The sequence below is a fragment of the Ambystoma mexicanum genome, chromosome 7q (genome assembly GCF_040938575.1).
Source record: "Ambystoma mexicanum isolate Mex_15411 chromosome 7q, UKY_AmexF1_1, whole genome shotgun sequence".
Classification (NCBI taxonomy): domain Eukaryota; kingdom Metazoa; phylum Chordata; class Amphibia; order Caudata; family Ambystomatidae; genus Ambystoma; species Ambystoma mexicanum.
Window position 1 is genome coordinate 370,804,818 of NC_090941.1, and position 17,804 is coordinate 370,822,621.

The window sequence follows — 17,804 nt, forward strand, 5'->3', positions numbered from 1 at the left end:
TGCAACCAGAAATGTGAGGTACCGTTTTCATCAGGACACCAGTGGGAACGCGGGACGGTAGGCCATGTGTTGTTGGCGGTGTGTTTCGATGGGTGAGCCGAGTAAAATATGCGGAAAATGCATTTTTTTCCCACATTTCAGACTTTGCGGTTGTGTCTGAGTAGTACATTCTGGGCCGATTTGCACAAATCATACCTCTGCGGATTCCCACAGGTGTCCTCTTTTCGGAAATGCATGGGGTTCCCTGTTTTCCTTGGTGGCTTGGACACCCGAGGCCCATATCTGTATGTTGTGCTTGTCTGGAGAAAGTGTGAAATTCAGGTGTCAAAACAGACACCTGTGTATTAGGCCTTCCCCTTGGCGCCCAGGTAGGTGCACTCACACATGTGAGATACCGTTTTCATCAGGACACCTGTGGGAACACGGGACGGTAGGCCATGTGTTGTTGGCAGTGTGTTTCGAAGGGTGAGCTGAGTGAAATGTGCGGAAAATGTGTTTTGTTCCCACATTTCGGACTTTGCGGGGGTTACTGGGTAATACATTCTGGGCCAATTTGCGCAAGTCATACCTCTGTGGATTCCCACGGGTGTCCTCTTTTCAGAAATGCAAGGGGTTCCCTGTTTTCCTTGGTGGCTTGGAAACCCGAGGCCCATATCTATATGTTGTGCTTGTCTGGAGAAAGTGTGAAATTCAGGTGTCAAAACAGACTTGGGGTTAACTGTGTTTTAGGCTTTGCCCTTGGCGCCCAGGTACGTGCACCCACACATGTGAGGTACCGTTTTCATCGGGACACCTGTGGGAACGCGGGACGGTAGGCCATGTGTTGTTGGCGGCGTGTTTCGATGGGTGAGCTGAGTGAAATGTGCGGAAAATGCGTTTTCTTTCCCACATTTTGGAATTTGCAGGGGTGTCTGGGTAATACATTCTGGGCCATTTTGCGCAAGTCATACCTCTGAAGATTCCCACGGGTGTTCTTTTTTCAAGAAATGCAAGGGGTTCCCTGTTTTCCTTGGTGTCTTGGACACCCGAGGCCCATATCTGTACGTTGTGATTGTCTGGAGAAAGTGCAAAATTCAGGTGTCAAAACAGACTTGGGGTTACCTGTGTTTTAGGGTTTCCCCTGGGCGCTCAGGTAGGTGCACCCACACATGTGAGGTACCATTTTCATTGGGACAACTGTGGGAACGCGGGACTGTAGGCCATGTGTTGTTGGCGGCGTGTTTCGACAGGTGAGCCGAGTGAAATGTGCGGAAAATGCGTTTTTTTCCCCACATTTCGGACGTTGCGGGGGTGTCTGGGTAATACATTCTGGGCCGATTTGAGCAAATCATACCTCTGCGGATTCCCACGGATATCATATTTTCGGAAAAGCATGGGGTTCCCTGTTGTCCGTGGTGGCTTGGACACCTGAGGCCCATATCTATATGTTGTGCTTCTCTGGAGAAAGTGCAAAATTAAGGTGTCAAAACAGACTTGGGGTTACCTGTGTTTTAGGCTTTCCCCTTGGCGCCCAGGTAGGTGCACCCATAAATGTGAGGTACCGTTTTCATTGGGACACCTGTGGGAACGCTGGACTGTAGGCCATGTGTTGTTGGCGGCGTGTTTCGACAGGTGAGCAGAGTAAAATGTGAGGAAAATGCGTTTTTTTCCCCACATTTCGGACTTTGCGGGGCTGTCTGGGTAATACATTCTGGGCCGATTTGTGCAAATCATACCTCTACAGATTCCCACGGGTGACCTCTTTCCGGAAAGCATGGGGTTTCCTATTTTCCTTGGTGGCTTGGACACCCGAGGCCCATATCTATATGTTGTGCTTGTCTGGAGAAAGTGTGAAATTCAGGTGTCAAAACAGACTTGTGGTTACCTGTGTTTTAGGCATTCCTCTTGGTGCCTAGGTAGGTGCACCCACACATGTGAGGTGCCGTTTTCATCGGGACACCTGTGGGAACGTGGGATGGTAGGCCATGTGTTGTTGGCGGCGTGTTTTAATGGGTGAGCCGAGTGAAATTTGCGGAAAATGCGTTTTCTTTCCCACAGTTCGGACTTTGCAGGGGTGTCTGGGTAATAAAATAAATTCTACGCCGATTTGCGCAAATCTTACCTCTGAGGATTCCCATGGGTGTCCTCTTTTTGGAAATACATGGGTTCCTTGTTTTCCTTGTTGGCTTGGACACCCGAGGCCCATATGTGTATGCTGTGCTTGTCTGGAGAAAGTGTGAAATTCTGGTTTCAAAACAGACTTGGGGTTACGTGTGTTTTAGGCTTTCCCCTTGGCGCCCAGGTAGGTGCACCCATACATGTGAGGTACCGTTTTCATTGGGACACCTCTGGGAACGCGGGACGGCAGGCCATGGGCCATTGCTGGTGTGTTTTGATGTGTGAGCCGAGTGAAATGTTAGGAAAATGCAGTTTTTTTTCTTCACATTTCGGAATTTGCAGGGGTGTTTCAGTAATACATTCTGGGCCATTTTGCGCAAATCATACCTCTGCGGATTCCCATGGGTGTCTTCTTTTCGGAAATGCAAAGGATTCCCAGTTTTCCTTGGTGGCCTGGACACCCAGGCCCATATCTGTATATTGTGATTGTCTGGAGAAAGTGTAAAATTCAGGAGTCAAAACAGACTTGGGGTTAGCTGTGTTTTAGGCTTTCCTCTTGGCGCCCAGGTAGGTGCGCCCACACATGTGAGGTACCGTTTTCATGGGGACACCTGTGGGAATGCGGGACAGCAGGCCATATGTTGTTGGCGGCATGTATCGATGGGTGAGCTGAGTGAATTGTGCGGTAAATGCGTTTTTTTCCCACATTTCGGAATTTGCAGGGGTGTCTGGGTAATAAATTCTGGGACGATTTGCACAAATCATACCTCTGCGGATTCCCACGGGTGTCCTCTTTTCGGAAATGCATGGGGTTTCCTGTTTTCCTTGGTGGCTTGGACACTCGAGGCCGTATCTGTATGTTGTGCTTGTCTGGATTAAGTGAGAAATTCAGGTTTCAAAACAGACTTGGGGTTACCTGAGTTTTAGGCTTTCCCCTTGGTGGCCAGGTAGGTGCACCCACACATGTGAGGTACCGTTTTCATCGGGACACCTTTGGGAACGAGGGTTGTTAGGCAATGTGTTGTTGGCTGTGTGTTTTGATGGGTAAGCCGAGCAAAATTGTGGAAAATGTGTATTTTTTCCCCCCATTTGGACTTGGCGGGGGTGTCTGGGTAATAAATTCTGGGCCGATTTGAGCAAATCATAACTCTGTGAATTCCCACTGGTGTCCTCTTTTCGGAAATGCATGGGATTCCGTTTTCCTTGGTGGCTTGGACACCTGAGGCCCATATCTTTATGTTGTGTTTGTCTGGAGAAAGTGTGAAATTCAGGTTTCAAAACAGACTCGGGATTACCTGTGTTTTAGGCCTTCCCCTTGGCACCCAGGTAGTTGCACCCACACATGTGAGGTACCGTTTTCATTGGGACACCTGTGAAAATGCAGGACGGTAGGCCATGTGTTGATGGCTGTGTGTTTCGATGGGTGAGCCGAGTGAAATGTTCCGAAAATGCGTTTTTTTTCCCACATTTTGGAATTTTCTGGGGTGTCTGGGTATTAAATTCTGGGACGATTTGCGCAAATCATACCTCTGTGGATTCCCATGGGTGTCCTCTTTTCGGAAATGCATGGGATTCCCTGTTTTCCTTGGTGGCTTGGACAGTCGAGGCCCATATCTGTATGTTGTGCTTGTCTGGAGAATGTGTGAAATTCAGATGTCAAAAAAGACTTGGGGTTACCTGTGTTTTAGGCTTTCCCCTTGGCACCCAGGCAGTTACACCCACACATGTGAGGTACCGTTTTCATTGGGACACCTGTGGAAACGGGGGACGGTACGCCATGTGTTGTTGGCTGCGTGTTTCAATGGGTGAGCCGAGTGAAATGTGCGGAAAATGCATTTTTTCCCCACATTTTGGAATTTGAGGGGGTGTCTGTGTAATACATTCTGAACCGATTTGCGCAAATCATACCTCTGCAGATTCCCACGGGTGTCCTCTTTTCGGATATGCATGGGGTTCCCTGTTTTCCTTGGTGGCTTGGACACCCGAGGCCCATATCTGTATGTTGTGCTTGTCTGGAGAAAGTGTGTAATTCAGGTTTCAAAACAGACTTGGGGTTAACTGTGTTTTAGGCTTTCCCCTTGGTGGCCAGATAGGTGCACCCACAAATGTGAGGTACCGTTTTCATCGGGACACCTTTGGGAACGCGGGCTGGTATGCCATGTGTTGTTGGTGGCGTGTTTCGATTGGTGAGACGAGTGAAATGTGCGAAAAATACATTTTTTTCCCCCACATTTTGGACTTTGAGGGGGTGTCTGGGTAATACATTCCGAACCGATTTGCGCAAATCATACCTCTGCGGATTCCCACTGGTGTCCTCTTTTCGGAAATGCATGGGGTTCCCTGTTTTCCTTGGTGGTTTGGAACCCAAGGCCTATATCTGTATGTTGTGCTTGTCTGGAGAAAGTGTGAAATTCAGGTGTCAAAACAGACTTGGGGTTACCTGTGTTTTAGGCTTTCGCCATGACACCCAGGTAGGGGCACCCACACATTTGAGGTACCGTTTTCATCGGGACACCTGTGGGAATGGGGGTCGGTAGGCCATGTGTTGTTGGCCGTGTGTTTCGATGGGTGAGCCGAGAGAAATGTGTTGGAAAATGCATTTTCCCCCACATTTGGACTTTGCGGGGTGTCTGGGTAATAAATTCTGTTCCGATTTGCGCAAATCATACCTCTGCGAATTACCACGGGTGTCCTCTTTTTGGAAATACATGGGGTTCCCTGTTTTCCTTGGTGGCTTGGACACCTGAGGCCCATATGTGTATGTTGTGCTTGTCTGGAGAAAGTGTGAAATTCTGGTGTCAATACAGACGTGGGGTTACCTGTGTTTTAGGCTTTCCCTTAGCTGCCAGGTAGGTGCATCCACACATGTGAGGTACCGTTTTCATCGGGAAACCTTTGGGAACGCGGGACGGTAGGCAATGTGTTGTTGGTGGAGTGTTTTGATGGGTGCGCCGAGTGAAATGTGCAGAAAATGTGTTTTTTTCCCACATTTCGGACTTTGCAGGGGTTTCTGGGTAATAATTTGGAGCCTATTTTCGCAAATCATACCTTAGTGGATTCCCACGGGTGTCCCCTTATCAGAAATGCATGGGGTTCCATGTTTTCCTTGGTGGCTATGACACCTGAGGCCATATCTGTATGTTGTGCTGGTCTGGAGAAAGTGTGAAATTCAGGTGTCAAAAAAGACTTGGGATTATCTGTGTTTTAGGCTTTCCCCTTGGCGCCCAGGTAGGTGCACCCACACATATGAGGTACCGTTTTCATGGGGACACCTGTGGGAATGCGGGACGGTAGGCCATGTGTTGTTGGCTGTGTGTTTTGATGGGTGAGCCGAGTGAAATTGTGGAAAATGTGTTTTTTTTCCCCCATTTGGACTTGGCAGGGGTGTCTGGGTAATACATTCTGGGCCGATTTGAGCAAATCATAACTCTGCGAATTCCCACTGGTGTCCTCTTTTCGGAAATGCATGGTATTCCCTGTTTTCCTTGGTGGCTTGGACACCTGAGGCCCATATCTGCATGTTGTGCTTGTCTGGAGAAAGTGTGAAATTCAGGTGTCAAAGCAGACTCTGGGTTACCTGTGTTTTAGGCTTTCCCCTTGGCACCCAGGTAGTTGCACCCACACATGTGAGGTACTGTTTTCATTGGGACACCTGTGAAAATGCAGGACGGTAGGCCATGTGTTGATGGCTGTGTGTTTCGATGGGTGAGCCGAGTGAAATGTTCCGAAAATGCGTTTTTTTTCCCACATTTTGGAATTTTCTGGGGTGTCTGGGTATTAAATTCTGGGACGATTTGCGCAAATCATACCTCTGTGGATTCCCATGGGTGTCCTCTTTTCGGAAATGCATGGGATTCCCTGTTTTCCTTTGTGGCTTGGACAGTCGAGGCCCATATCTGTATGTTGTGCTTGTCTGGAGAATGTGTGAAATTCAGATGTCAAAAAAGACTTGGGGTTACCTGTGTTTTAGGCTTTCCCCTTGGCACCCAGGCAGTTACACCCACACATGTGAGGTACCGTTTTCATTGGGACACCTGTGGAAACGGGGGACGGTACGCCATGTGTTGTTGGCTGCGTGTTTCAATGGGTGAGCTGAGTGAAATGTGCGGAAAATGCATTTTTTCCCCACATTTTGGAATTTGAGGGGGTGTCTGTGTAATACATTCTGAACCGATTTGCGCAAATCATACCTCTGCAGATTCCCACGGGTGTCCTCTTTTCGGATATGCATGGGGTTCCCTGTTTTCCTTGGTGGCTTGGACACCCGAGGCCCATATCTGTATGTTGTGCTTGTCTGGAGAAAGTGTGTAATTCAGGTTTCAAAACAGACTTGGGGTTAACTGTGTTTTAGGCTTTCCCCTTGGTGGCCAGATAGGTGCACCCACAAATGTGAGGTACCGTTTTCATCGGGACACCTTTGGGAACGCGGGCTGGTATGCCATGTGTTGTTGGTGGCGTGTTTCGATTGGTGAGACGAGTGAAATGTGCGAAAAATACATTTTTTTCCCCCACATTTTGGACTTTGAGGGGGTGTCTGGGTAATACATTCCGAACCGATTTGCGCAAATCATACCTCTGCGGATTCCCACTGGTGTCCTCTTTTCGGAAATGCATGGGGTTCCCTGTTTTCCTTGGTGGTTTGGAACCCAAGGCCTATATCTGTATGTTGTGCTTGTCTGGAGAAAGTGTGAAATTCAGGTGTCAAAACAGACTTGGGGTTACCTGTGTTTTAGGCTTTCGCCATGACACCCAGGTAGGGGCACCCACACATTTGAGGTACCGTTTTCATCGGGACACCTGTGGGAATGGGGGTCGGTAGGCCATGTGTTGTTGGCCGTGTGTTTCGATGGGTGAGCCGAGAGAAATGTGTTGGAAAATGCATTTTTCCCCCACATTTGGACTTTGCGGGGTGTCTGGGTAATAAATTCTGTTCCGATTTGCGCAAATCATACCTCTGCGAATTACCACGGGTGTCCTCTTTTTGGAAATACATGGGGTTCCCTGTTTTCCTTGGTGGCTTGGACACCTGAGGCCCATATGTGTATGTTGTGCTTGTCTGGAGAAAGTGTGAAATTCTGGTGTCAATACAGACGTGGGGTTACCTGTGTTTTAGGCTTTCCCTTAGCTGCCAGGTAGGTGCATCCACACATGTGAGGTACCGTTTTCATCGGGAAACCTTTGGGAACGCGGGACGGTAGGCAATGTGTTGTTGGTGGAGTGTTTTGATGGGTGCGCCGAGTGAAATGTGCAGAAAATGTGTTTTTTTCCCACATTTCGGACTTTGCAGGGGTTTCTGGGTAATAATTTGGAGCCTATTTTCGCAAATCATACCATAGTGGATTCCCACGGGTGTCCCCTTATCAGAAATGCATGGGGTTCCATGTTTTCCTTGGTGGCTATGACACCTGAGGCCATATCTGTATGTTGTGCTGGTCTGGAGAAAGTGTGAAATTCAGGTGTCAAAAAAGACTTGGGGTTATCTGTGTTTTAGGCTTTCCCCTTGGCGCCCAGGTAGGTGCACCCACACATATGAGGTACCGTTTTCATGGGGACACCTGTGGGAATGCGGGACGGTAGGCCATGTGTTGTTGGCTGTGTGTTTTGATGGGTGAGCCGAGTGAAATTGTGGAAAATGTGTTTTTTTTCCCCCATTTGGACTTGGCAGGGGTGTCTGGGTAATACATTCTGGGCCGATTTGAGCAAATCATAACTCTGCGAATTCCCACTGGTGTCCTCTTTTCGGAAATGCATGGTATTCCCTGTTTTCCTTGGTGGCTTGGACACCTGAGGCCCATATCTGCATGTTGTGCTTGTCTGGAGAAAGTGTGAAATTCAGGTGTCAAAGCAGACTCTGGGTTACCTGTGTTTTAGGCTTTCCCCTTGGCGCCCAGGTAGGTGCACCCACACATATGAGGTACCGTTTTCATTGGGACACCTGTGGGAATGCGGGACGGTAGGCCATGTGTTGTTGGTGGCGTGTTTTGATGGGTGAGCCGAGTGAAATGTGCGGAAAATGCGTTTTTTCTCCTACATTTCGGAATTTACGGGGGTGTCCGGGTAATAAAGTCTGGGACAATTTGCACAAATCATACCTCTGCAGATTCCCACGGGTGTCCTCTTTTTGGAAATGCATGGGGTTCCCTGTTTTCCTTGGTGGCTTGGACACCCGAGGCCCATATCTGTATATTGTGCTTGTCTGGAGAAAGTATGAAATTCAGGTTTCAAAACAGACTTGGGGTTACCTGTGTTTTAGGCTCTTCTCTTGGTGCCCAGGTAGGTACACCCACACATGTGAGGTAAAGTTTTCATCAGGACACCTGTGGGAATGGGGGTCGGTAGGCCATTTGTTGTTGGCTGCGTGTTTCGATGGGTGAGCCTAGTGAAATGTGCGGAAAATGCATTTTTTCCCACATTTCGAAATTGGCGGGGGTGTCTGGGTATTAAATTCTGGGACGATTTGCGCAAATCATACCTCTGCGGATTCCCACGGGTGTCCTCTTTTCGGAAATGCATGGGATTCCCTGTTTTCCTTGGTGGCTTGGACAGTTGAGGTCCATATCTGTATGTTGTGTTTGTCTGGAGAAATTGTGAAATTCAGGTGTCAATACAGAGGTGGGGTTACCTGTGTTTTAGGCTTTCCCTTGGCTGCCAGGTAGGTGCAACCACACATGTGAGGTACCGTTTTCATCGGAAAACCTTTGGGAACGCGGGACGGTAGGCAATGTGTTGTTGGAGGTGTGTTTTGATGGGTGAGCCGAGTGAAATGTGCAGAAAATGCGTTTTTTTCCTACATTTCGGAATTTGCGGGGGTGTCCGGGTAATACATTCTTGGACGATTTGCTCAAATCATACCTCTGCAGATTACCACGGGTGTCCTCTTTTCGGATATGCATGGGGTTCCCTGTTTTCCTTGGTGGCTTGGACACCCGAGGCCCATATCTGTATGTTGTCCTTGTCTGGAGAAAGTGTGAAATTCAGGTTTCAAAACAGACTTGGGGTTACCTGTTTTTTAGGCTTTTCCCTTGGTGGCCAGATAGGTGCACCCACAAATGTGAGGTACCGTTTTCATCGGGACACCTTTGGGAACGCGGGATGGTATGTCATGTGTTGTTGGTGGCGTGTTTCGATTGGAGAGACGAGTGAAATGTGCGAAAAATGCATTTTTTTCCCCCACATTTTGGACTTTGAGGGGGTGTCTGGGTAATACATTCTGAACCGATTTGCGCAAATCATACCTCTGCGGATTCCCACTGGTGTCCTCTTTTCGGAAATGCATGGGGTTCCCTGTTTTCCTTGGTGGTTTGGAACCCAAGGCCTATATCTGTATGTTGTGCTTGTCTGGAGAAAGTGTGAAATTCAGGTGTCAAAACAGACTTGCGCTTACCTGTGTTTTAGGCTTTCCCCTTGGCACCAAGGTAGGGGCACCCACACATGTGAGGTACCATTTTCATCGGGACACCTGTGGGAATGGGGGTTGGTAGGCCATGTGTTGTTGGCCATGTGTTTCGATGGGTGAGCTGAGAGAAATGTGTGGAAAATGTGTTTTTCCCCCAAATTTGGACTTTGCGGGGATGTCTGTGTAATACATTCTGAACCGATTTGCGCAAATCATACCTCTGCGGATTCCCACTGGTGTCCTCTTTTCGGAAATGCATGGGGTTCCCTGTTTTCCTTGGTGGCTTAGACACCTGAGGCCCATATGTGTATGTTGTGCTTTTCTGGAGAAAGTGTGAAATTCAGGTTTCAAAACAGACTTGGGGTTACCTGTGTTTTAGGCTCTTCCCTTGGTGCCCAGGTAGGTACACCCACACATGTGAGGTAACGTTTTCATCAGGACACCTGTGGGAATGGGGGTCGGTAGGCCATTTGTTGTTGGCTGCATGTTTCGATGGGTGAGCCTAGTGAAATGTGCGGAAAATGCATTTTTTTCCCACATTTCGAAATTGGCGGGGGTGTCTGGGTATTAAATTCTGGGACGATTTGGGCACATCATACCTCTGCGGATTCCCACGGGTGTCCTCTTTTCGGAAATGCATGGGATTCCCTGTTTTCCTTGGTGGCTTGGACAGTCGAGGCCCATATCTGTATGTTGTGTTTGTCTGGAGAAAGTGTGAAATTCAGGTGTCAATACAGAGGTGGGGTTACCTGTGTTTTAGGCTTTTCCTTGGCTGCCAGGTAGGTGCAACCACACATGTGAGGTACCGTTTTCATCGGGAAACCTTTGCGAACGCGGGACGGTAGGCAATGTGTTGTTGGTGGCGTGTTTTGATGGGTGAGCCGAGTGAAATGTGCAGAAAATGCGTTTTTTTCCTACATTTCGGAATTTGCGGGGGTGTCCGGGTAATGAATTCAGGGACGATTTGCACAAATCATACCTCTGCAGATTCCCACGGGTGTCCTCTTTTCGGATATGCATGGGGTTCCCTGTTTTCCTTGGTGGTTTGGACACCCGAGGCCCATATCTGTATGTTGTGCTTGTCTGGAGAAAGTGTGTAATTCAGGTTTCAAAATAGACTTGGGGTTACCTGTGTTTTAGGCTTTCCCCTTGGTGGCCAGATAGGTGCACCCACAAATGTGAGGTACCGTTTTCATCGGGACACCTTTGGGAACGCGGGCTGGTATGCCATGTGTTGTTGGTGGCGTGTTTCGATTGGTGAGACGAGTGAAATGTGCGAAAAATGCATTTTTTCCCCCCACATTTTGGACTTTGAGGGGGTGCCTGGGTAATACATTCTGAACCGATTTGCGCAAATCATACCTCTGCGAATTACCACGGGTGTCCTCTTTTTGGAAATACATGGGGTTCCCTGTTTTCCTTGGTGGCTTGGACACCTGAGGCCCATATGTGTATGTTGTGCTTGTCTGGAGAAAGTGTGAAATTCAGGTGTCAATACAGACGTGGGGTTACCTGTGTTTTAGGCTTTCCCTTAGCTGCCAGGTAGGTGCATCCACACATGTGAGGTACCGTTTTCATCGGGAAACCTTTGGGAACGCGGGACGGTAGGCAATGTGTTGTTGGTGGAGTGTTTTGATGGGTGCGCCGAGTGAAATGTGCAGAAAATGTGTTTTTTTCCCACATTTCGGACTTTGCAGGGGTTTCTGGGTAATAATTCGGAGCCTATTTGCGCAAATCATACCTTAGTGGATTCCCACGGGTGTCCCCTTATCAGAAATGCATGGGGTTCCATGTTTTCCTTGGTGGCTATGACACCTGAGGCCATATCTGTATGTTGTGCTGGTCTGGAGAAAGTGTGAAATTCAGGTGTCAAAAAAGACTTGGGGTTATCTGTGTTTTAGGCTTTCCCCTTGGCGCCCAGGTAGGTGCACCCACACATATGAGGTACCGTTTTCATTGGGACACCTGTGGGAATGCGGGACGGTAGGCCATGTGTTGTTGGTGGCGTGTTTTGATGGGTGAGCCGAGTGAAATGTGCGAAAAATGCGTTTTTTTCCTACATTTCGGAATTTGTGGGGGTGTCTGGGTAATAAATACTGTGCCGATTTGCGCAAATCATACCTCTGCGAATTACCACGGGTGTCCTCTATTTGGAAATACATGGGGTTCCCTGTTTTCCTTTGTGGCTTGGACACCTGAGGCCCATATGTGTATGTTGTGCTTGTCTGGAGAAAGTGTGAAATTCAGGTGTCAATACAGACGTGGGGTTACCTGTGTTTTAGGCTTTCCCCTTGATGGCCAGATAGGTGCACCCACAAATGTGAGGTACCGTTTTCATCGGGACACCTTTGGGAACGTGGGCTGGTATGCCATGTGTTGTTGGTGGCGTGTTTCGATTGGTGAGACGAGTGAAATGTGCGAAAAATGCATTTTTTTCCCCCACATTTTGGACTTTGAGGGGGTGTCTGGGTAATACATTCTGAACCGATTTGCGCAAATCATACCTCTGCGAATTACCAAGGGTGTCCTCTTTTCGGAAATGCATGGGGTTCCCTGTTTTCCTTGGTGGCTTGGACACCCGAGGCCCATATCTGTATGTTGTGCTTGTCTGGAGAAAGTGTGAAATTCAGGTTTCAAAACAGACTTGGGGTTACCTGTGTTTTAGGCTCTCCCCTTGGTGCCCAGGTAGGTACACCCACACATGTGAGGTTATCTTTTCATCAGGACACCTGTGGGAATGGGGGTCGGTAGGCCATTTGTTGTTGGCTGCGTGTTTCGATGGGTGAGCCTAGTGAAATGTGCGGAAAATGCATTTTTTTCCTACATTTTGGAATTTGTGGGGGTGTCCGGGTAATAAAGTCTGGGACGATTTGCACAAATCATACCTCTGCAGATTCCCACGGGTGTCCTCTTTTCGGAAATGCATGGGGTTCCCTGTTTTCCTTGGTGGCTTGGACACCCGAGGCCCATATCTGTATGTTGTGCTTGTCTGGAGAAAGTGTGAAATTCAGGTTTCAAAACAGACTTGGGGTTACCTGTGTTTTAGGCTCTCCCCTTGGTGCCCAGGTAGGTACACCCACACATGTGAGGTTATCTTTTCATCAGGACACCTGTGGAAATGGGGGTCGGTAGGCCATTTGTTGTTGGCTGCGTGTTTCGATGGGTGAGCCTAGTGAAATGTGCGGAAAATGCATTTTTTTCCCACATTTCGAAATTGGCGGGGGTGTCTGGGTATTAAATTCTGGGACGATTTGCACAAATCATACCTCTGCGGATTCCCACGGGTGTCCTCCTTTCGGAAATGCATGGGATTCCCTGTTTTCCTTGGTGGCTTGGACAGTTGAGGCCCATATCTGTATGTTGTGTTTGTCTGGAGAAAGTGTGAAATTCAGGTGTCAAAACAGACTTGCGGTTACCTGTGTTTTAGGCTTTCCCCTTGGCACCCAGGTAGGGGCACCCACACATTTGAGGTACCGTTTTCATCGGACACCTGTGGGAATGGGGGTCGGTAGGCCATGTGTTGTTGGCCGTGTGTTTCGATGGGTGAGCCGAGAGAAATGTGTTGAAAATGCTTTTTTCCCCACATTTGGACTTTGCGGGGTGTCTGGGTAATAAATTCTGTGCCGATTTGCGCAAATCATACCTCTGCGAATTACCACAGGTGTCCTCTATTTGGAAATACATGGGGTTCCCTGTTTTCCTTGGTGGCTTGGACACCTGAGGCCCATATGTGTATGTTGTGCTTGTCTGGAGAAAGTGTGAAATTCAGGTGTCAATACAGACGTGGGGTTACCTGTGTTTTAGGCTTTCCCTTAGCTGCCAGGTAGGTGCACCCACACATGTGAGGTACCGTTTTCATCGGGAAACCTTTGGGAACGCGGGATGTTAGGCAATGTGTTGTTGGTGGAGTGTTTTGATGGGTGCGCCGAGTGAAATGTGCAGAAAATGTGTTTTTTCCCACATTTCGGACTTTGCAGGGGTTTCTGGGTAATAATTCTGAGCCTATTTGCACAAATCATACCTTAGTGGATTCCCACGTGTGTCCCCTTATCAGAAATGCATGGGGTTCCCTGTTTTCCTTGGTGGCTATGACACCTGAGGCCATATCTGTATGTTGTGCTGTTCTGGAGAAAGTGTGAAATTCAGGTGTCAAAAAAGACTTGGGGTTATCTGTGTTTTAGGCCTTCCCCTTGGCGCCTAGGTAGGTGCACCCACACATATGAGGTACCGTTTTCATTGCGACACCTGTGGTAATGCGTGACGGTAGGCCATGTGTTGTTGGTGGCGTGTTTTGATGGGTGAGCCGAGTGAAATGTGCGGAAAATGCTTTTTTTTTCCTACATTTCGGAATTTGCAGGGGTGTCCGGGTAATAAAGTCTGGGACGATTTGCACAAATCATACCTCTGCAGATTCCCACGGGTGTCCTCTTTTTGGAAATGCATGGGGTTCCCTGTTTTCCTTGGTGGCTTGGACACCCGAGGATCAAATCTGTATGTTGTGCTTGTCTGGAGAAAGTATGAAATTCAGGTGTCAAAACACACTTGGCTTTACCTGTGTTTTAGGCTTTCCCCTTGGCGCCCAGGTAGGTGCACCCACACATATGAGGTACCGTTTTCATTGGGACACCTGTGGGAACGCGGGACGGTAGGCCATTTGCCATTGGTGGTGTGTTTCGATGGGTGAGCCAAGTGAAATGTACGGAAAATGCGTTTTTTCCCCCACATTTCGGACTTTGCGGGGGTGTCTGTGTAATACATTCTGGGCTGATTTGCGCAAATCATACCTCTGCGGATTCCCACGGGTGTCCTCTTTTCAGAAATGCATGGGGTTCCCTGTTTTTCATGGTGGCTTGGACACCCGAGGCCCATATCTGTATGTTGTGCTTGTCTGGAGAAAGTGTGAAATTCAGGTTTCAAAACAGACTTGGGGTTACCTGTGTTTTAGGCTCTCCCCTTGGTGCCCAGGTAGGTACACCCACACATGTGAGGTTTTCTTTTCATCAGGACACCTGTGGGAATGGGGGTCGGTAGGCCATTTGTTGTTGGCTGCGTGTTTCGATGGGTGAGCCTAGTGAAATGTGCGGAAAATGCATTTTTTTCCCACATTTCGAAATTGGCGGGGGTGTCTGGGTATTAAATTCTGGGACGATTTGCACAAATCATACCTCTGCGGATTCCCACGGGTGTCCTCCTTTCGGAAATGCATGGGATTCCCTGTTTTCCTTGGTGGCTTGGACAGTCGAGGCCCATATCTGTATGTTGTGTTTGTCTGGAGAAAGTGTGAAATTCAGGTGTCAATACAGAGGTCGGGTTACCTGTGTTTTAGGCTTTCCCTTGGCTGCCAGGTAGGTGCAACCACACATGTGAGGTACCGATTTCATCGGGAAACCTCTGGGAATGCGGGACGGTAGGCAATGTGTTGTTGGTGGCGTGTTTTGATGGGTGAGCCGAGTGAAATGTGCAGAAAATGCGTTTTTTTCCTACATTTCGGAATTTGCGGGGGTGTCCGGGTAATAAATTCTTGGACGATTTGCTCAAACCGTACCTCTGCAGATTCCCACGGGTGTCCTCTTTACGGAAATGCATGGGGTTCCCTGTTTTCCTTGTTGGCTTGGACACCCGAGGCCCATATCTGTATGTTGTGCTTGTCTGGAGAAAGTGTGAAATTCAGGTGTCAAAACAGACTTGGGGTTACCTGTGTTTTAGGCTTTCCCCTTGGCACCCAGGTAGGTGCACCCACACATGTGAGGTACCGTTTTCATTGGGACACCTGTGGGAACGTGGGACGGTAGGCCATGTGTTGTTGGTGGCGTGTTTTGATCGGTGAGCCGAGTGAAACGTGCAGAAAATGCGTTTTTTTCCTACATTTCGGAATTTGCGGGGGTGTCCGGGTAATGTATTCAGGGACGATTTGCACAAATCATACCTCTGCAGATTCCCACGGGTGTCCTCTTTTCGGATACGCATGGGGTTCCCTGTTTTCCTTGGTGCCTTGGACACCCGAGGCCCATATCTGTATGTTGTGCTTGTCTGGAGAAAGTGTGAAATTCAGGTTTCAAAACAGACTTGGGGTTACCTGTTTTTTAGGCTTTCCCCTTGGTGGCCAGATAGGTGCACCCACAAATGTGAGGTACCGCTTTCATCGGGACACCTTTGGGAACGCGGGCTGGTATGCCATGTGTTGTTGGTGGCGTGTTTCGATTGGTGAGACGAGTGAAATGTGCGAAAAATGCATTTTTTTCCCCCACATTTTGGACTTTGAGGGGGTGTCTGGGTAATACATTCTGAACCGATTTGCGCAAATCATACCTCTGCAGATTCCCACTGGTGTCCTCTTTTCGGAAATGCATGGGGTTCCCTGTTTTCCTTGGTGGTTTGGAACCCAAGGCCTATATCTGTATGTTGTGCTTGTCTGGAGAAAGTGTGAAATTCAGGTGTCAAAACAGACTTGCGGTTACCTGTGTTTTAGGCTTTCCCCTTGGCACCCAGGTAGGGGCACCCACACATTTGAGGTACCGTTTTCATCGGACACCTGTGGGAATGGGGGTCGGTAGGCCATGTGTTGTTGGCCGTGTGTTTCGATGGGTGAGCCGAGAGAAATGTGTTGAAAATGCTTTTTTCCCCACATTTGGACTTTGCGGGGTGTCTGGGTAATAAATTCTGTGCCGATTTGCGCAAATCATACCTCTGCGAATTACCACAGGTGTCCTCTATTTGGAAATACATGGGGTTCCCTGTTTTCCTTGGTGGCTTGGACACCTGAGGCCCATATGTGTATGTTGTGCTTGTCTGGAGAAAGTGTGAAATTCAGGTGTCAATACAGACGTGGGGTTACCTGTGTTTTAGGCTTTCCCTTAGCTGCCAGGTAGGTGCACCCACACATGTGAGGTACCGTTTTCATCGGGAAACCTTTGGGAACGCGGGACGTTAGGCAATGTGTTGTTGGTGGAGTGTTTTGATGGGTGCGCCGAGTGAAATGTGCAGAAAATGTGTTTTTTCCCACATTTCGGACTTTGCAGGGGTTTCTGGGTAATAATTCTGAGCCTATTTGCACAAATCATACCTTAGTGGATTCCCACGTGTGTCCCCTTATCAGAAATGCATGGGGTTCCCTGTTTTCCTTGGTGGCTATGACACCTGAGGCCATATCTGTATGTTGTGCTGTTCGGGAGAAAGTGTGAAATTCAGGTGTCAAAAAAGACTTGGGGTTATCTGTGTTTTAGGCCTTCCCCTTGGCGCCCAGGTAGGTGCACCCACACATATGAGGTACCGTTTTCATTGGGACACCTGTGGGAATGCGTGACGGTAGGCCATGTGTTGTTGGTGGCGTGTTTTGATGGGTGAGCCGAGTGAAATGTGCGGAAAATGCTTTTTTTTTCCTACATTTCGGAATTTGCAGGGGTGTCCGGGTAATAAAGTCTGGGACGATTTGCACAAATCATACCTCTGCAGATTCCCACGGGTGTCCTCTTTTTGGAAATGCATGGGGTTCCCTGTTTTCCTTGGTGGCTTGGACACCCGAGGATCAAATCTGTATGTTGTGCTTGTCTGGAGAAAGTATGAAATTCAGGTGTCAAAACACACTTGGCTTTACCTGTGTTTTAGGCTTTCCCCTTGGCGCCCAGGTAGGTGCACCCACACATATGAGGTACCGTTTTCATTGGGACACCTGTGGGAATGCGGGACGGTAGGCCATGTGTTGTTGGTGGCGTGTTTTGATGGGTGAGCCGAGTGAAATGTGTGGAAAATGCGTTTTTTTCCTACATTTCGGAATTTGCGGGGGTGTCCGGGTAATAAAGTCTGGGACGATTTGCACAAATCATACCTCTGCAGATTCCCACGTGTGTCCTCTTTTTGGAAATGCATGGGGTTCCCTGTTTTCCTTGGTGGCTTGGACACCCGAGGCCCATATCTGTATGTTGTGCTTGTCTGGAGAAAGTATGAAATTCAGGTGTCAAAACAGACTTGGCGTTACCTGTGTTTTAGGCTTTCCCCTTGGCGCCCAGGTAGGTGCACCCACACATGTGAGGTACCGTTTTCATTGGGACACCTGTGGGAACGCGGGACGGTAGGCCATTTGCCATTGGTGGTGTGTTTCGATGGGTGAGCCAAGTGAAATGTACGGAAAATGCGTTTTTTCCCCCCACATTTCGGACTTTGCGGGGGTGTCTGTGTAATACATTCTGGGCTGATTTGCGCAAATCATACCTCTGCGGATTCCCACGGGTGTCCTCTTTTCAGAAATGCATGGGGTTCCCTGTTTTTCATGGTGGCTTGGACACCCGAGGCCCATATCTGTATGATGTGAGAG